This window comes from Thunnus maccoyii, chromosome 5, assembly GCF_910596095.1.
Source record: "Thunnus maccoyii chromosome 5, fThuMac1.1, whole genome shotgun sequence".
Lineage (NCBI taxonomy): Eukaryota > Metazoa > Chordata > Actinopteri > Scombriformes > Scombridae > Thunnus > Thunnus maccoyii.
The window spans coordinates 33,438,593-33,460,823 of record NC_056537.1 but is presented as its reverse complement, the minus strand read 5'-3'; positions in this window follow the sequence as shown (position 1 = coordinate 33,460,823).

Here is a 22,231-nt window from a genome sequence, read left to right as displayed (position 1 = left end):
AGCTGTTAAACAACTGTAGCTGCCGATGGTTTCAAATCAAGCCCACCAATTATTGATAAAGGTGTCCCTCAAGGATCAATATTAGGCCCCCTGCTAATTACTCTATACATAAATAATATTTATCTTACAACTATATATAGGCTTCATTTCATATTTAATTAATTTATCTATTATGTATAAGGTATCATTTGTGAATGTGTGAAGTTAACTGACATTTTCTTTTTTTTCCACTTTGTTGTAAAATTAATTTAAATGTAATAGTATGAATAAAAGTACCAATAAAAGTAACTGTGGTAGCAACAGCAGCAGATGTAGTAGTAATGACAATGGTAAGAGAAGTATCAGTAGTAGTAATAGTAGTAGTAGTAGTTTTATGAGGATTGGTGGTAGTATCAGCTGGTCAGTGTTCATTTCAAAAGTTGAACTGCTGGCCACAAGATTTCTCCTACTTCACTGTAAAGTCCATTCTCAGTGTATGTGCACTGGGGACTTCAAGTTTCCACATTACACTTGTGTAAGTTGCATACTGGACCACAACTGGCTTCCAAATGAGTAATTATGTCACAAATCATGCTGGTATGTCCATGTGTTGAACTCAGATTTAAGGTGAGCACAGAGAAACTTTCCACTCTCAGCAGATTAATCTGAAAACAAACTCTGCACATACATTATTCTACACAGAGAAGAGAACAACATCGCATTGAAGGAACAAGAAGCAAAATGTAGCTTCAGAGCCTGCAACTATAAATCCAGCTAAAGGGAGGTTAGAGACTGTCCAGTGGTTCTCTCTGTTGTTGTGAGACAACAAGGTCCGAGGTTCAGTTCCACTTTGGCCAGCTGACTTCTTTCCTCTGACAGTTATACAGGTTAGGTGAAACTCTAAAGTGGTTGTAGGTGTGAATTTGGTAACTGGTTGTCTCTCCACTGTGCCCACTGTGACCCTGCACAGGATAAGTAGGTGTAGATAATGGATGGATGGGTGAATGGATGGTAATAGTGGCTTTTATGTCATAAAGAGGTAATAATAAGTGATAGCAGTACTGTAAACATATAGTAATAATATTAATAGGACATGTGTAATAACATTAGTCATTAGTTAAATTGAACTGCATACAAATGAAAAATACAGATCATCATTCTGTGTTTGTCATTAAAATATAGGTTCACAATTTTTCAAATGTGTTTTAAAACAACAGTCAGGTGTCCATATAAGCAGTGAAACAGGTTTTCCTCGCTGTAATCATTCCTCCTGTTCATACTGGCTATTAAAAGATCCTCTTCAAATGTGCTTTCAATGTAAGTGATGGAGGCCAAAATCCACAGTGTGTCAGTTTGAAGTTTGAAGTTTCTGTACCTTATATCAAGCTTCATCAGTCTGATTTAGTCATATTAAGTGGATATCTGCCACATTTAGTCTTTTTAGCATCAAATTCCCTCTTTGTGTTTCCTCAGACAGTGTTTCCCTGTTGAGCTGTGGTGGAAGTATAGTAACAAAAAGAGGGACTTTGGCACTAAAAAGACTGCAACGTTGAAAGATATTTACTTGATTTGACTCATTTGGACGCTGAAGCTTCATATTAGCTTCAGATAAAATTTTAAATACATTTTTGCACAGGAGGACCATCACTTACATCGTAAGTGCATTATGATCTTGTGATCTTCTAATGGTCAGTATGAACGGGAGGAATGATTACAGCAAGAAAAACATGTTTCAATGTTCTGTTGTGCTCCTGACTGTTGTTTTAAGACAGACTCTAAAAACTGAACCCGTCTTCTAAGCAGTTACATGAACTAATGCTTCTGGATACACATTCAGTGATGGTGGAATCATCTAGTGTTTCGCATCTCTTAACACAATTATGATACTTCCTTTTAGGGCTGGGTATCATTTAAAAAAAATTACAATACCAGTACCAATACCAGTACCATTAAAGAGGATCTATTATGGTCATTTCCAGCTCTAAATTTTTATTTTTGGAATCCACTAAAGTAGCTTTGCATGATTCACAGTTAAAAAAAACTCCTCATTTATCTCATACTGGCCCTTTATGCAGCCCCTCAGTTCAGCCTCTGTCTCTAACAGGCAGCCTTAGCTCCTGTCTCTTTAAGCCGCCCTCCTGATGAGCCCACTCTGTTCTGATTAGCCAGCTTTACATATCAGAGTTGTGTCATGTTACCGCCAATGTAAACCCAACAACTCCTGCTTTACTGCTTCAAATTAAAAACTTTTAAATGACTAAATAATGGGAGACTTTTATTGTGAAGAACTTACAGGAAGTGAAACCTCACTGATTTAGCAGAGCTTTATTAGCAGTGCTAAAAACCGGTCAAAGCAACAACATATGAACATATTTGGAGCTGTTTATTCAGCGGATCAGTAAGAAATAATGCAGGGAGGAAAAGTACAAGCAGAAACAGCCACTGTGATGATGATGTTTGATGAAGAGCTGCAGATGACCAGCACACCTCCAACAGGTAAACTACTTATTTTACTTTGCTGTGCTGTGTAATGGAGTCATGACTCAGTGTGACTGCCCCCAAAACAATGGAAAAACACCATAATGTTAGCAGAGTGGAGCAGTGAACTGGTGAATAAAGAAATCTGTAACGAGTCAACATCGAACCGCTGGAAACTTAGCGTTCAGAACAGTCTGAAGCCAGTGCTTTTTGTTCACAGGATTACTTCTACTACTTCCCATCATGTGAATGGAAGCATTCAGTTGCATAAAATGCCAACACTCCTCCCCATTTAAATGATTTTTACACAAATACATTTTGAAAGTGTTCAGATTATTAAAATATTTAATATTGTGGCATCTCGGCACGCTGAACTGCCAACTCCATCAAATACATGTATGACCACTACAGACTGTGTGGGTTGTAGCTGCTGTGGTAGTTGGCCAATCACATGTTGCATTAAACCAAAGAATGCTTGAGGTGATACAAATAGTAATTTTTTTCTAGATCTGGGTACAAAAAGGATCAAATAGAAGTATTATTTGACTGGAGAAGTTTTGATAGTACTTGGTACTGGGCTATTTCAGTCGATAACTTAAAGGTATTGAGTACCAATACCCAGCCGTACTGCCTTTAGAATGCCTGATGTGCAAAATGCCATTTGACCCAGGGAACAGATAATAGAGCAGAACAGTGACTATAACCACATGAACCAATCAGACATCTTACAGGTATGGCAATCTCATCATTTAATTGTGTAATTTTCTCAAAGCCATTGTTTCTGGGTTATATACAGTATATTATACTTTTTCTATGATATTGTCTAACATGTTTTTCATAACAGTATCATGACTTTATATTTTCTTCAAATAATAACTTCTCAAACCAATTCAGTTTCAGAGTTTTTTGCTCAGGATAAATTATTTTGTGGTTTGGGTTAGATTAAGATTCAAATTCATTTACTTCAATATCAACATCATCACAATTTTGTTGTACTTGTCATGATGAAATGTTGGGGCTTCATCATAAATAACAATGAATTGCCAGGCATGTTCCTGACAGGTTCTTATATTCTCTTTCATGTGCTGTATACTGTAAACTACACTGTACTGTGGGAGTGGGGCTATATTTTCATGCTCTGCATATTTTTAGAGCTGCAATAATTAGTCCATCAATGGATCAACAAAAAATGAAGTATTTTGATAATCAAATCATCTTAGTCATTTTTAAGCAAATATGCCAATAAAATTGCTGGTTTTAGCTTCTCAAATATGATGTTTTGAGGCTTTTCATACATGATATTAAGCTGAATATTTTTTGATTTTGTGGTGTTTAGTTGGACAAAACTAGACATTTTAACTTTAACTCTGGAAATTATAACGGTCATTTTCACTATTTTGTGACATTTTATAGACAAAATGATTCATCAATTGAATGAGAAAACAACCAACAGATTAATTAATAATGAAAATAATTGTTAGTTGCAGCCCTACATATTTTCATTCATTTTGACAAAGGTTTGTTCAAGTCTGAAGTGGTTTGTTTTGAATATGTTCAAACATATTGGATTACTGCTCATTTGATGTCATTATTCTTCTATTCTGTTTCATAGTATTATGCTGTTTGCTACCCCTTCTCATAGAGGTAATATCAACATTAAAGTAATATTTCAGTTAGGTTATTTCTTTCTACCAGGCTCTCCTGTCTATTCATTCTGTTTCTATGCTCCCAGTCTGGCCCTGGAATGTTGTAATGAAACATATTTTCTTTCCCCAGTCACCTGCAACCCACAGCCGCCAGCCTTGCTTTGATCCGCTCACCGCTCTCCACAAATATCAAAATGATCTCTGCATTGGTCTGCGTTCTTCACTCTATAAAGACCGAAGCTTACGAGTAATATAGCTGAGTGAAACAAATACCTTTCTCTTTCTCCGTGGGTAACAAGGAACAGGTGAGGCTCCCAACTGTCTGAGGCCTCAGTAGGGAGAGCTCTTTTCAAAACAGAACTGTGTTACATGTGGGGGTTTGTAATCAGTCTCATACTTCACTCACTGCAAAGCTCCATGTCAGTCATATAATCACATCACTTTCAGAAACACCTGCATTACTGCTGCAAAACAGTAGAATATGGAGCTAAGATAGAATATGACATTGGATAAGGTGTTTAAGTATATAGACCTCAGTTTGATTAACAGCATCTGCTTTATTGGATATAAGACCACAGCTTTAGAGTCAAATCTAACTCTCTTTGTCAGCAGCACTCACAGTGCAGAAGGTGTTTTTCATTGTGCTGGTCACAACATGTTTCTCTATATGTGTATATGTATGTGTGGAAGTGGCCGTCTCAATTGATCCATCAGTATATCCACCAGGTCAGAGCCTTGTATAACTTGAATGTAACCTGGCTGACTTCAAATCTCAGGTTCTTTACAATTTTTATCAGTTTGAGCAATCTTAAATAATACCTCAGGGTTACAAAAATGTAATCTAACAGTTCAAATAAGCTTCTTTTTGAACCATTGTAATATTTTAAGGCAGCCTGGTTACTTTTGTGGGAATAGTTCATCTTACTTGCAGTCTTAAAGCTACTTTGACTCACTTTTGGCAGCATGGGGACAGCAGAACAAACTGAAAACACAACACTGACATATTATCACCTTTAGAGCTGGCTAACACAGAGCTGTCTATTCTACATTTAACAGACACAGAACAGCATTAGCACTCCTTTGGAATCGTGTGTGTCCACCTGATGAACGTAGGTCTTATATTCACAATTCAATATTTTAGCTTTTTTTTTGGTCTCCAGCAACTCCGGAGAAAAATATCTGTCTCTTTAGCTGCTAAATGCTCCACTATCACTAGTTGCTATATTTGTCTGTCTGCTTTTAGGTTCTGATTAGTGTGTACAGTGGGTTTATCTGAGATTTTTACTGGAAACTTCTGCGTGCTGCTGCTGGAAACCAGGTCACTGTCTGAGACTGAACCAAAATAGTCAATGCAGGCCAGAAAATCAAAACAATGAACTGAAAGACAATAAAAAGCTCAGAAGGGCTGAGGGGAACTGCAGAGTCGGTGATAATTCTCTGTGGATTCATTACTGTGACCAACACCTTTTCACATTATTATTATTTCACATATTATTGACATTTGATCCATTAAAATATAAATAGAAGTTAGTGCAGCTTTAAGTTCAACTAAGACTTAACTGCATAATTTGCAGAGCAGCTCTGTGGACCATTTGTAAATGACCAGAGACAACCTTGTACGTAAAAAGATAAATAAAAAGCATGTGAGACCACCTCCTCTTAGTTTGAGAGAAATACATGTGAGTTTAGCCATATTCCTCCACTAGTAAAAAAAGGAGTGAACAAAACCCTTGACATTTGAGTCTGTAGTCAAGGCAAGGCACGGATGAGTTAAATATGGTCAGGCTGTCAAGGACACAAAGAGGCACTTTTTATCTACATTGGCAATTGAATCCTTAATGGAAGTATTTTATAAAGTATACATTTCCAGCAAAACAACATAGTAGAAAACTGTGGAAACAAAGTTTTCCAGGATGTTCAAGATTTCCAAAATGTCCACATTTCTTTCAAATATGTTTTATTACATAAGTTTTTATGCAATATACAATCAACATAAAATCACCAAAATGGTGCAATTACCCATGCACCTCCAAGCCCCCTTCCCAGAGCAAAACACACAAAGAGGAGGTCCAGCTCTTGCAATTACATAATTCATAAGTTATGGTGGAAGTCCATTAGGGATGACGAGTAACATAATGAAAATCTTTTACATAATTAAATCATAAACAATTACAAACAATAGGGTAAGAGTAAGGGTAAAACTAGTGTGGATATACAAACACAGTCTTGTGTGTATACCCACATAAAATCAATAAATAAGTATAAGATTAAATAGATAAATTTAGATAAACTACCTCCCAAAAAACAAGGAAAGGTCCACAAATTTGATGATATATGGTAAGTTAATCTTTTATAACATGCCTTATTCTTTAAATGTGTAGTATGTCAGTAAATTCATTCATCCACTTAACTGTTAGAACAACTTCTTTATTCCAGTTCAAAAGAAGCAGTTTCTTTGCTCTGCTTAAACAATAAGAAAGAAGTTGATTTATTCAATGTTGATATTGATTCAGATGTCCCCAGAACTATTAGGAGTGGGTCTCTGTCATATGTCTTTTAAATAATTTAGATGAAACATTGAAGATATTAGTCCAATTATTATGTAATTTTGAACAATTGACAAAACTATGTGCAAGATCTGCCTGTTCTATTGTACACTTATCACAGCTAGGTGGTGCATCAGAAAATATTTCATGTAGTTTTGTATTGTATTAGTACAGTCTGTGCACGATTTAAACTAAAACAGACAATGTCTAGAGTTAATTAAATCTAAGTTAATCTTTTTTATACTTGGTTGCCAAATTTACTCTGATATTTTGACTCCTAACTCTTTTTGCCATTTGTTTTTTAATGCAGACATAGAAGGGTACATAAAACATTGTAAACATGTAAGAATTGAGTCAATGTCTTGCTGGAGTTTGCAAGTGGATTCAGACACCTTCCTGAAATAGTATCTGAGACTTTTTCAAAATTAGAATTATGAGAGTGTATATAGTTTATATATATATATAAAGTTGTAAAATTAAAAAAAAAAAAAAGTGACTGTATGGAAACACAAATTTTTTGTTGTACCTGTATCTGAATATAAATCTCCAATTGTATATATTCCTGTATTTTCCTGTGCTTTATCCATTCGAGATGGTAAAAAGGATGGATTTACAATTATAAGAAGTAAGAGTGCCAGAGCTGGTAGAGAACAATATTTCTTAATTCTCCAAATTCTGACAATGCTATGTATAATGATCTTACTATATATTGACTTATCTAACTGTATAGGAGAGAAGTTTATAAGGATGGCATAGTTCTCGTTCTGACTGTAGCCAGACAGGGGAGCTGTTATATTATCAAGCCACCGTGTAATAATTTTCATATGACTAACCCAATAATATAAGCCAAAATCAGGGACAGCCAACCCTATCCAGACATGCCAGATGGTTTGTTGCACAGAACCATCTGAGAAGTCGTCCATGGAAACTAAAAAATACAAAAAAATACTTGGCAGGTTGATTGGATGAACCATCTATCACCGTTGATCACCGTCTTACCTTGTGAGATATCTGAATTCGCAGCACTGATTGGTCTGAACCACCAGTGGTTAGGTCAGGCCAACCTGCCCTCCTGTTTAGATTTGCAGAAGTGGAGTTTTTTTTTTTTTAATTCCGTGGCCTTTATAGTTCCATAAGAAATGGAGGATGATAGAATCGAGATGATTAAAAAAAGATTTTGGCAAAAATACTGGCAAACTTTGGAAAAGATATAATAGTTGAGGAAGAAAAATCATTTTAATGGCATTTATTCTACCGATTAGTGAGATGGGAAGAGTTTTGCAAAGTTTAATATTTCTCTGCAATTTAGTAATCAATTGAAGAAAGTTAGCTTTAAAGAGAGCGGTAATTTCCCATTTTCCCAAATGATTCGGGAAAGTCAACATTTCAGGAGGCCTTTAATTGCCTGCTGTTGTGTGTCACTCTCTGGGCCAGCTTTTTACTGCCAACATTCTGAAGTTTTGATATTAGAACATTGTTCTTTCTGTCTAACACTTCCGTCTTGTGGGGTGAGATGAATGATGCAGCCTCCAGGGTGACACTCTTTCGTCTTGTGTTCTCATCCATTTGTGTTTTTTTGTCAACAGCTTGGTTGGATTACAGCTATGATTGGACTGGGGATAAAACAAGCATATCTGGTACTGGGCCATTCTCACAGGGTGCTGGCAGGGTTACATGTTGTTTTCTAATCTAAATTTAGAAACAATAATCAATCAGCCTGAACCATCTGGGCTAGTCAACCTTGAAGGAAACCTACTAATGAGAACCTGGATGGAGCTTGTGTTTTTCTAGTTCTAGGACAGTCTTTCTGAGCACTGGGTCAACATGTCATCTGTCAGCTGGTCTCAAATCAGCACTGTTCTCTGTACAGAGGTCAGACAGGCTTCAGCCATGAGTGTGTACACAAGGTACTATTCATTATTTTGGCTGTCTTTATGTACAAGAAATTAATGTACTTTACAATTTTAGGGAACTGTGCAATGTGTACACTGATGGATGTCAGTTCAACTTTGAAAAACCACTGCCAGGTTTAAAATCGACCTGGGTCTGTGTCTTCTACATTTACTATATTCACTGCTAGGTAGATGATGCTTTGCAGCACATTGCACAGATTAGCACTAAATAATGTGTTGTATCAATTTGTATACATTATTGGTACATGAAATAAGGCACAAACTTGTGGGGATGAATGTATTTTATTGAAATTGTTTATGCATTAACGATATATGTTTTTAGACATCATAGCTATGTCTCAGCTGGAACTAATTGAAGGCCATTTCAGATTTTCTATGGTTCTGTGGTATGTGTAACATAAATAAAGATAATGCAGGATATTTGACAGTAGTGCAGTATAAATGTATTTTAATGTAATTTGTTGTTTTTGTGTAGTTTTGATGTCAGGTGAGGGGCAGATTTCCTTATACTGTGGTAGGCGGAGACTGACTGTCTTTGTTGTATGTGTTCATTGTAGGTAAAATAAACACCTGGTTAGTCTGCACCTAACCTCTGCCTGACGCCTCCTGCTTATAAAGTCCAGCTGTTACACGGCTATTCTAGCAGCAGAATTTATACAGCATGTATATGCAATGCAGACTGACTGCAGTGTACATTTTGCATAATATTCTAAAATGGTAAAGTACATTAGTTTCTTGCACAATGTAGTATGGCATTGTGTCCCAACAATACCATACTACAAACTAACTGTATACAGTGTATATTATATAATAATCTTCATAGTATACTGGTTTTTGCAGTTAGTATACAAGAAATGAACATACTGCATTGTTTTGCACTAGCAGGAAATAATGCAATGCATGTGCTGTGCAAAAGCAATTAAACTGTGACTTGTGATTGCCAACGTCAGTTAAATCTAACAAAAAAAACTGAAAATGTTTTTTTCAAAAATTCCATAGTTATTAGTTTGTCTGCTGAGGTGTTCCTGAAGCTATTCACCACCATCCTCTGTTACTTTCAATTTGTCCATCTGTGATTATCTCTTCCTTTGTGAATTGCATCATAACATTCTGATATTGCTGGTATAAAGTTTACCATGTTCACCATCTTAGTTTAGCGTTGTGACATGCTAACATTTGCTAATTAGCACTTAACACAAAGTGCAGCTGATGGTCATAAACAAAAGTATTGACCGGATTAAAAATTTGACCTGATGATGATGCTAAATGAAAAGTCAGGGGAGCACCAAATTGGACATGGATCAAAATTCATGTCAATTTATCCAATAGTTAGGCCATTCACTAAAAACACAAATGTCAACCTCATGGTGCCACTGAAGTAAAAGTCAGAGGATCACCAGTCAGTAGGATTAATCCTCAGAGGACCAGGAATGTCTGTACAGAAGTTCATGGCGATCCATCCAACAGTTAGACATTTCAGTCTGGGCCAAAGTGGTGGATCGACTGACCGACATCGCCTTCCCAGGAGCCATGCTGGTAGCATGGCAAAAAACCACCTAATCTAAAGGGACAATTTTGTTTAAAATGTTTGATGAGTGACGGCGCAAATGTTTAATGAAGCTGAATAAAGTTGAATGAAACGAAATGAAATGTCTACAAAAAGTTCAACACCCTTGAACTCCACTTTGATGCCAATGAACCACACACAATCACTCTGGTGTGAGTTTAAAAAAAAGGGAGGACCAGTTCAATCTTGCAACAATATAAGTATAGTCTACTGCAGCCACCTGGGAGCGAGGGAGCTGAAGCACCGTTAGCACCCCCACTTCCCCTTACACAAAAAATGGTACAGAGTTGTAACGGTGCAGCTCAGGTGACAAACCGTGTGTTGTGGGTGTGTGCAGAAGAGAGCAAGAGGAGCGGTGCCTGTTTGAAGAGATATTTCCAGATTGACATAATGTTCTGCATGTGGAAAGTTGAGACAGGTTCAACTTGGCACCCGCTGAGGTGCCAGAATCATTGATTGGAGACACACACCTGCTGTGACCCAACTATTGAAAACAAGTGAAAAAAATGCCCTGTGGTGCTTTGGAAAAGCATTGGCCTCAGTGAAGTGCAGTAATCACATTACTGAATGTCATCTGTTTCACAAGCCAGGCCTGGAGACAAGGCAACCTGAAACAGGCCTTTGATGCCAGAAAGTTGTGTTCTCACAGTTTTCACTCTTAATGGCTCCCATGTTTCTCTCTTAAAACTTTTGTTTTCCCTGAACCTGAAAAGCCCTCCTGCTGGGAGCGACAGTGCGATTGTTTGTGTGTGGTTTAGCTGTCAGTGTGGGTGTGCTGGTCGTGTGTGTGCGTGCAACGAGTAAATCATGTGTACATATCAGCACTATTGTCCAAATGGCAGCTTTTCAGGAACTAAGACAAGCAAACTTGTTTCCAAACCATTAGAGTCTACCCATTGCATTTTGATATCAGAACAAACAAGGGAAATGCTGTTTTCAGCCCACAAAGGTAGCAACACATGGGCATATTAAACTGGGAATGAGAAAGATGTATCTGTAGCAGGTTGGAAATGCTATTGTTTAGTTTTTATTTAAACAGACACCCCCTTTTTTAATAATTGAACTATTCTGACATTCTTTAGTCTTTAATATACTTTCATGTCAGTAGATGGTGCTGTGGTGCTGCTGTGGATTCACTAGGAAAACTGTAGCTACAAGCTCAGCTCATGTGCAGCTCAGAAATAAGTTTTTAAATGACTTTTAGATGTGTGTCATGTTTAGTAAACTTTGTTTTGTAGATAATTGTCCTAACACGCAACGTCATTCTGAGTAGTTCTTTCCATGAACTTTGGTTTTATACAGTAGTTTTGTGAGTGTAAGTAACTGACATTAGCGTTCTGTAACATAAGAAAATGTGTTCTATTGTTAAGAGTATTAGCCATAGACTGTAAAAAATATGGACGTCGTCACCGTGACATCACCCATTGATTTGTGAACTGCTGTTTTGCAGCCTGGAATTTAGCGATTTGATCATCGCCCTCTTGGATTTGACCATTGCTGTGTTTGATTTTTGGAGCCAGAAGTGATCATATTTGGACGAGAGGGTCGAGTTGACCATAGCGCTAACTGCTAGCTTGGTTAGCACAGTGCATTTGCAACCTATGGTTAGCAGTAATAATGCTGATGCTAATGCTAATTTCCGCTAGCGAAAAACAGGCGTAAAACCATTAAAACAAAATGTATTCACCGGAAAAACTGATCATCCAACTCTTTAGAGGATCTTGTATCACAACCAAACACTGAACAAGACTTTTAGGTGACAAAAATGTTACAATTAACTTCATGAACTGAAAACACACTGTGAAATAGCAGCAGCTATACCTGTATTCTGAGGTTACGCCATGGTTACGTTACATAATCAACGTTGTCGCTGTGGTAGCGACTTGTCAATCACAACATAGCCACTCCCTAAAGCATACGCTGCTTTATCGTCCATTTTACTCTAAATGGGACCATAATTTAAGAAATGAACATCATGCTGTATTGAAGACTTGAAACTAGCAATTGAGACCATAAACTCATTAGGAAAGTGTTTACTGAGGTAATAAATCAAGTGAGAAGTAGGGTCATTTTCTCATAGACTTCCATATAATCAGACTTCTTTATACTGCCAGTGGAGTCGCCCCCTGCTGGTCATTAGAGAGAATGCAGGTTTAAGGCACTTGCACATTGGCTTCACTTTTCAGGCCAGAGCTACCCGCTTGGTCAGCTTGGTTAGCCAGCCAGCAGTAAGTAAATGGTGATAAGAATGATACTATATTCAAACAGATACTTGCTAACATGTCGTGGTCGCACCATATGGAGAAGTTAAAACCAAGATTGGGAAGTTTGATGACCAGCGTGGATGGACGTGAGTGTTGTAGGTGTCCAGGTGAGTCAGAGCAGAGTGCAGTGCTGTGGAGATGCAGTACCACCTCGTTTCTGTGCCAAGGCTTTCTGTGGCACCATGTCTGAATGACATCAGGCCTGTTGCACTTACCCCCATTGTCACAACCGCATTGTCAAGTGCTTTGTCCTGGCTCATCTAAAAGCCTTTGTACCCCCATCAGTGGACCGCTTTCAGTTTGCCTACCGCTCAAACAGTTTTCGGGCTCTTGAGCACAGCTGACTGGGCCAGTGACAGGTTGAAGATGTGAGTGAACACTCCAGCTAACTGTTCCATGCAGGTTCTCAGCACACAGCAAGGGATGCCATGTGCCAAGGAACTACACATAATATACAGCCATTGATGCATGGATTCCAAAAGACCTCTGAAGATGTCCTCTGGTATCTGGCAGCAAGACGTTAGCAGCAGATCCTTTCGGTCCTGTGAATTGTGAAGTGGGGCCTCCATGGATCGGTCTTGTTTTTCCAGCACACTCCTGCCGGCTTAGCCAAGTTACCCTGGTTACCTTGGTTACCCTGGTTACCATGCTAATGTAGTGTTGCTGCCATCATTATTATTAAGATATGCACCGTTATCCCCATATTTAAATGGTATTGCGCCTCCTCCATCCGCCTCCCCTCTCTGTGTCAGTCAGCTAGAGGGCTATGCATATACTCATAGAACTGGAGTTACATCCAGGTAACTACTATTTATTCTTAACTGGCATGCACATTATATAATAGGCACCAGGGGCTTATCCACCCTTGTTTTATCCCCAGCTTGTTTTGGGGCCGGCCTTTATTTGTTTGTGTCGACCATGCCGCCGGCCATTATCTGAGGGCCCGGCTTTTAATTGTCTACCATCTTTTATTTGAGGAAGTATGTTATATATAATATATACAAAACTATACATAATATACAAAATTAAATCACATAATTTACATAAATAATTTTAAATAACACACATTGCTGTGCGTCACATAGGCAGCAGGCATCCTGTCCTATTCCAAATAACAAGAACATTCAAGACATTTCATCAACATTTCTAAGGCATAAGAAATCCAAAATGCACTTTTAAAACATTAAAGATAATTCAAATTAATATGCGTAAATCATAAAGGTTTTGGACTCCACGCTGACTACACACTACACACACACACACACACACACACCTCCTTTGTATTGTCTCCAGCCAATTAACTCCCTCAGATCTTCAAACCAGCCTGATTCCCAGCAAACAGGACACGCAGAGCGAGCACGGTGCTTTCAGGAAGTAATCAGCCCTCTGCAGATGGCTCTTTGTTTGTGTCTCAACCTCCTTGATTATTGCTAGACATGACTCATATAAACTACCCAATAAAACACCCCTAAAACTCTGGGAAACAACACTTTCTAACACAGTGAAAATCCATCCCAAACACAGTTAATAGCACCAGTGCAGGGAGTCAAATGATTCAGATTTTACTCTGATTAATGAAGAATATTGGAAAATAACAGGCTGGGTTTTATTAACAGGTGACACTTTGATCTTTAAATTGTGTCAAGGGGTAAATTCAATGATGCATTTTCAGAGCTGATAGTGTTTATGTTGGTTTAAGACACATTCACATTTAATCACATTTAGATGAAACTGAGAAGAGTGAAATGACTCAAGCATCTGTTTGGTTCACCTGCCCTTATAATGTCAATGTGAAAGCCCTGCTACTACAGTTTATTGTTTACACTCCAAAGGAAAGACGCCATGCTGCTGTAACAGTGTTAGCTCTACACTGCTGGTCACAATCTCGGGGCTCAGAACATGTGGCTATTTTCTGGTAACCAGAGGCACATATGCATATTCTAGTACATTCTTAAAGGGTTCAAAATTTTTCAAGTCTGTCTTAAAACAACAGTCAGGAGCCCAAATGAACACTAAAACATGTTTTTCTTGCTGTAATCATTCCTCCTGTTCATACTGACCATTAGAAGATCCCTTCATAATGCACTTACAATGGAAGTGATTAAGACACACTTGAAATTTGTGAAACTATCCTTTAACTTTAGAGGGTCATAGGGCCAATCCCAGGTGACATTAGATGAGAGGCAGGTGGACAAGTCACCAGTCCATCATAGGGCTGACACATAAAGACAAACATTCATGCTCACATTCTCGGATAATCTACGGACAATTTAGGGTCACCAGTTAACCTGACTTGCATGACCCTTGGTCTATGGACTGGAGGGTCGCGACGGGAGGCACAAGAATATGCAAACTTCACACAGAGCCAGCCGGAAGGTTCAAATTCAAGAGTCATGCTGTGAGGTGACAGTTGTAACTATCCAGTGTACCCAATATTCTGGTACACTCACCATGTACTTTAAGTGCTCATTAAAGCAAGCTACAAAACAAACTGGACATGGCACACCTGTCCTGGAACACTCTCTGGTCCCAGGTTTATTGAGTGTCAGTTAGCTTGTGGTAATTTTATTAAACATACATGGATTGAGGAATATGCTCTCTGGGATCATTATATCAACTGGGATAAAGGTTTTAAAACTTTCAAACTTGAGACAGGGCTCCTCAACAACAGGCCACAAGATCGGGTAAAAATGCAGGTGTCACCTTGACCCCCTGTCCTTTCAGTTATTATTGTACTTCAGATCTGCATTCCAAAACAAAATGAATCAACTTACCACAAAAGTGACACACTTGGTGTCACTTTGGGCTTTCAGGGCTAATAGGTTCAGGGGCCCCAGGGCAGTTGTTTGCTTGGCTATTATTGTCAATAATCCAGCCTAGCATGTCTGGGTATGTTTACATTTGCACAATCATGCCACAACAGCAAATGCTGTTAGAAGTAGTTTGAATTGTGTTAACTGTAAGCTTTTCCTAATATTCCAGTTTACAGGAAAGAAAACATCATTTGTGATGTGAAAACTTGAAGCCTCCCGTACTCATACACTGAGAATGGACTTCACAGTGAAGCAGGAAACATCTTGTGTCCTGCAATTAAACTTTTGCGATGAAATATATTTGCCTATTTATATATTCTGGAATTTTTAATGAGGGAGATGCCATTTTAAAGATTTTACGTGTGATTTACGTCTGCACCTTGCTGCGTGTGTGTTCTAAAAGCAGAAAATCATGACCTACAAAATTAATGACCAACCTCAGGCAGCTGTTCTTTGTTTTAGTACACAAATATTAGCATGCTAACATGCTAAGTACAGCCTGACAGAGCTGCTGACATGGCTACAGACACTCACTCTTGTTATTATTTACAGAAAAATATAAGTTTGATTTAAAGAGAAACATATCTAGAAAAATAATTTTGCAAGTGCAGAAAAGGTTTTTATGCATAATGAAAACGATAATGTGTTTTGCTGCTGTTGGCTTTGCACCAAATTAATATTTCACTCATTCATTCAGTGCTTCAGTAATGTAAAAGCCAGTGTGTAGAGTAGGTCACATCTGGCCAATCATTTCTTTACTCTTACATTGTTTTTGTCTGTTTTGGGTGCATGTTTCCATGCTTTCTTTTGTTATCGGCATGTCTCACTGCATTTTTTTAATGGTTCCCACTCCTGTTATACCTTGGCATCCCTAACATTTGCCTGTATGACTGAGCCAGCTCTGCACTGCACCACCATTGTTCTCTGAAACCTTTCAAACACCCTATTAAAGTGCAGGCTGACCAATCTCCTCAGTTTGTGAGCAATAACCTTTCTTCCATGTCATTTGCATGCTGTATGTCAGTTGCTCATTACTGTATTTATGTATATATGTGTGTGTCTGTACACTAGCATACGCCATCCATTATGTCAAACAATATTTTTGTATATAAAAACATACATATACTACATGTGCATTATTGTATATGCATGTTGTTAAACATCTTTCTGATGTCACATCATTTTTTGATTTTCTTTTTAAATACATTTCTGGATATTTTAATTTCATATTTGCTCTCTGTACAAGATCATATCTGGACTTATGCTAAGCTAAGGTAAAGTCTAATGTGTGGCATGTGTGGACATCCTTGAACATGCCACTTTGGATTTATAAAATTGACATGAGGTAAAAATGTCTTTAATTTTAATTATTATGTACTTTTGCCTCATAATAGTTTAGGCACTTTGCATCAATGTTTTAATGTGTCCCAGTGAAGAAAGGTTATTATTGCAGTTACAATTACTATCATCTAGATAACTACTGTATAAATCTGAGTCAGGGACTATGAAAACTGATTCATTTTGTGAAATTCAGATGTATGGCTGGGAGTGTGATGCCACACCCTGTGGACTGATTTGTCTGGTTCACAGACACAAGGTTTTGGACACATGCTCAGGCTCCCTGCTCCAGCTGGAAACCTTTCTCATTGGCGCTTAGCTGTGCCCCCTAGTGGTTAAAGCACTTTTGTCTTTGAATTTCACCAACTGACCTGAACCGAAAATATTTCAGGGGATATCGGTTGTTGACCAGTGTGATAACATGAAAAATATTGTCTGCTATGATCAGGGTTTTTGTCGTGGATTCTCATTACCCACCAGCATGCACTGATGTATTGTATGTCATAATACACCTGATGTGGGAAAAAAGTTCTGTCCCTAACCTGAACCTGAAGTGATGTAGTTGCCTAACATTAACCATACTTTATTGGCCGTGCATTATTGTAGATAAAAATAATTACATAAACACTGTCATTGAATGTGATCCAAAGTTTTGAAGAATATATCAATGTTCTATCAGGTGCTGGGGATGGGGCATCATGTTGAAACAAGAAAGGCCCTTCAGCAAACTGTTGCCACAAAGCGTGCTGCAGCGTTACCATTTCCTTACTGTAGTCTTGACTGAGACTGTGCTGTGATAGAAATAATACTGAACAGAAACAGAAAAACACACTGGTCATATGGTCTCTGAATAATGTAAAATGTAGACATGAGGTCCAACTGTGATGGATGATACATAGTACACGATAAACTGATCTTCATAGTTTACTGTTTTTTGCAGTTAGCATACAAGAAGTCAATATACTGCATGGTCTTATACTAGCAAATTTATTCTATAAATGACGCAATATGTGTGCTTTGCAAAGGCAATTAAATTGCAATGCTGCCGTCAGTTAAAGTAAAAAAAAAAAGACAACAAAATGTTTTATTATTATATATAAACTTTTTTCTCCTGGTGTTCCTGGAGCTGTAGTAAAGCTTTAGTTTTGTCCAGCTGTAGTAGCTCCTCTATTTCTTTTGCGCATTGCACTGTGGGAGAACAGTGTCTATCAACAGAAAAACCTGCTCACAAGTATGTACTGTGAATGTGGGACAAAGCTAAAGTGTTCTGAAACCGATGGTTAAAATACTGCAGCATGTTGTGGGAAAAAAGGCAAGCAGTTAATATGTAATTAAGCTTAAATCTACACAAAACAATACAGGAATCACCCTTTAAGAATCAAGCTAGGAGCATTTTCAGAGCAATTTTAATCCACAACAGATAATGAAACTATTATATGTTTGGGAAAAAAAGATCCCAGAAACAAAACTCTGTCTCCTGCCAAACCTCCTGCAGTAACCACTGTTAAACATGCATGTGAACTTTATTAGCCTGCATTTTGCAATCTGATTAACAAGACCGGCTTAGAAAACCACATCAATAAAAATATTTCACCTTCTACAAATACACATTGCCCAAGCCAAGTCAAACTTGTTCTTTTACGTATCCCCAAAACCAAGGTGGAGCTGTGAGAAATCTGATGCAGTTCGATGTGCTGAACACCTGGCTCTCTGAGGGACCCATCCACACAAACTGAACCTCTGGCACTGCTCTGCGCAGCAGCTTTGATCAATGAGTGCTCTCTTCATGTGGAATGATGGTATTATACTGTAACTGCACTACACCTGGCAGCTATGAATTAAACAGAGGATTATACTACATTGACTGACTCAGACACCAACAAGATCAATTTGGTTCTTTTTTATTATTTATTCTCTGCAAGTAAAAATATCTTTTCAAAGTGCATTAGTACAATGTTGAATTGGCACACGACAGGTGTCCTCCCTTTGTCATTTCCTCACATTCTGCACAAAAGTCACAAACACAAATCCACCCTGAACACAATCCATTGCTGTTGTTCAAGGATCTTGAACAGCTCAGTTTACAATGACTGACATCAGAAAACATCGAATTATAGAAAATCATCAAATCTTGAAAATGCTCCACTGACTGTATAGACACAGTGACATCATCCAGGACATACAGTATTTTTTCTACATTACAGCTGTCAGAGGAGCTATTTCACCGTAGATATCATATCAATCTTACAGAAAACATTAGAGGCCATGGGTGGAAGTAGCTTTAGAGGTTTCCCCATGATCATGACATTATTTTGTAGTCACAACAAAACCCAAATGATTTTCTCATGATCATCAGCTAACAATGCATCAGAGTCTACAACTGTAATCCTCTTAAATCACCAGACAGTGACAACAGCTACAGCAGCTTACTTAATGTCTGAATTTAGCATCTTTTTTCCTAATGATCAGAGGATTCTTTGGGTTATGCTGTAATAATGAAATAATTATTTTGTGATGATAAGGAAACCAAACACTGTTATGCTTAGATTATCAAAACTAGTCAATGATCATAAGAAAAACAAAACATAAAAATATTTACACCCATGTACGGAAGCCGAGAGCAGCCTTAACTCAATTTTTTTTTCCGAATTAAATTATCTCAAGATTGCAAGTTTATCTTTTTTTCTCGGATTCCGTACCTATGACCTCTACATTCTTCCAAACAAATTTTAATGTTCATGTTATTTCACATAATGTTTTAGAGAATCTTTTACTCACAAATAAATAAAAAAAAAACCCCAGAGAAAATAAACCAATTATGGCATGGCATCAAATTAATACAAAATTGGCACATCCAATACAAAAAAGATCAGGGTCAACCTACATAGAGGTCACCTGCAGTGTGAGCTTTCAGATCCACACGTATACTTTCCTCTCATGTGGTGGAACACAGTTCATATCAACCTTTATTTTACTTTCATATTGATAATGGCTTTACATTTCCCTTGGCTTTATCATACAATAATGTGCTTCAGTTATTATTTGGCAATTTTTTATCAACCATGAAACCCATGGACAAAGTAAAGTGATACGAGCTGGTAAAGAAAAGAAAAGGCAACAGTAATTCAGTTTGTAGCATGGATACTGATTTCTGGGATTTGTCTCATATTTGTTCTTCTTAACACACTGAAAAAGCTTTGAGAACAATTTTGCACCAGAACTAGAGAAAAATCTGTCATAGGCTAGAAGGCCATTTGTCCATAATCCCCAATGTCATATATTGTTCATAAATGTAACACATACTGTGTATGTACTGTATGTGTTCACCGCTTTGTCATGTTATGTAAATCAAACCTTTAGATAGTCTTTAGACTGCAGACATCCTCATTAATATATTAAGAGCTTTGGGAACACCCCTCATCTTCAATGTTACTGCAACATCTGACACGCACAAGACTTACTCACATCTCTACATTCACATTTATAATGAGAACTTCATCTCATTTTAAGAAATGTAATAATTATCAGAACCAAGTTACAACATATTATATGGAAGTCATGATTCTAAGAAAACTTTTTGTTGAATGCAATGAGCATGTGTCCAGGAATGATAAGGTGTCCCCAAAATGTATTATGAAATAAGTTGAATGGTTTTCATGTTCACACACCTAAACAAGCAAAATACATGTAAACTATAAGTTGGTCATGAACAGGTATAGACAGTGGATTAATACAGAAGACATATGATCCAATGTATCCAAAATAGCTTAATAGCATTCAAATTCAATTACATTCACTGTGAGCAAAAATATAAAAATATGTTCAGTTATATTCAAATAAACAATCTAGTATGGCCTTATTCCCAAGATGCACCACAGAACATATGTGCATAGAAACATTAAACACTGAAAAACAGCTGAAATGTTATCTGCATCAATGAAAGCTAATGGAATGTAATTAAAGTGAAATCGTAAGACTTTGAAATGAATTGAACCTTTTAAGAAACACTGTTGCATTAGGAAATGGTTTTTTGCTGTTAACCACAATAAGATGAGAAAATCAGTTTCTTCTGAAATTGAACAGATAACTCTGGTACAGAGATAGGCCCAGGATGTGTTAAGCTTAGCAAAAGACTGTGGGCTGGGGAAACTGTTAGCTGAGCTCTATCAAATGTATAAAACAACAACAACAAAAAACATTGAAATTGATAGAGTGAGCTACCTATTTCCCCTGCTTCTTGTATTTGTGCTAAGCTAGGTTATAATCACATGTACACCTTTTTGCATCTTGTTTGACACATGTAAAAATTGTTTAAATGTTAAGACATTGTGGTGCTATAGCTCTGTAACTAGCTTAGGTGTGGTTTTATGTTTGTATGTCCTCAGAGATTGCCGTAAACTCATTAGCTATGTTCATCCCCTAAATACCACCAGAAGTCACGTATATGAGGTTTAACCTAAGCCTACAAGTTCCGTTTTAGTTGAATCCGCTCTAAATTGAAGCTAAGCTAGTCAGATGCTAAGTGGCATGGCAACAGCCCCTGTGGTTTTCGTACTTAGCTTTGAATCAATAGCATTTGTTGACCAACACCAGCTGGAATGCTGCATGTCAAACATCCTGTTCATAGTCAGGGTTGCTTGGTTTTAAATAATCGTAATTTTCAACAAAACTCAGGCGACGTTAAGTTATCTATTGACTGCACGCAAGATACATTAGCAAGACAACATAGTAAGACAGCTTTGGAATTGAGTATTTGAGTGTACTGCTGTCTCTTTTTCCCCGTTTTGTGCCAGGGCTATGCCCTGGACCATGTAAACAATGAACTTAGTAGCAACTTTCTCATGTAATTGTGAGTGTTAAGGCAAACAAAACCACTTCCCAAAATGTCTGACTGTGTGTTTAAAGTAATGAAAAGGAAATGAAAAGGGGAAAAAAAAGAAAACACAGTTAACACCACATAAAAGGTTGTTTTTTCCCCACACAAAAAAGGTCTGCACATACCATCACCTTCAGTCATATTTCATGCAGTGTTTTAGCAACTCTGACAACTCAGCAAACCCACTGTGGGTACACAAAGGTTAATTAAACAACAGCCTATAGTCTAGAACAGTCCTCTCCTAGGATATCTCCAGATCAGAGGTTGGACCTTTCCTCTCCATTTGGAACATCCTGCAAGATTTTTTGTAGAAAGCTCCAGTGAAAAAGTGACGTATATTTATTTCCATCGGTCCCAATCCAAGCTGAAATATGTTATGTGTGCGCAACAGCAGAATAAGGGTGGGGATGCACAGCTGCTTTTGTAATGTGCAGGAATCAGACCTTACTGCTATTCTGCCTAATGTGAAATCTTTGAAATCGTTGATCATGTCCCTGAAAGCAGTGTAATCAATGTCACCGGGCTGGATTTGATTAATTCTCACTGAATTGACTGAGGCAGTTTGTTTTTATATGTCTGTTGGACCTTCTTCTTTAACGTCATCACCAAGCTAAGCAGTTGCCATCCAAACAAACAGACTGAGTGAACAGAGCCTCTACTGCCCATGACGTGCACGAGGCACAAAAGCAATTAGAGCCAACATCAACAGACAGACGATGAAAAAAATCATCAATTTGATGACTTGACTGAGATGACACAGTGGTCTCTCTCTCTCTCTTTCTCTTTCTCTGGCCTACTAACTAAACCAGAC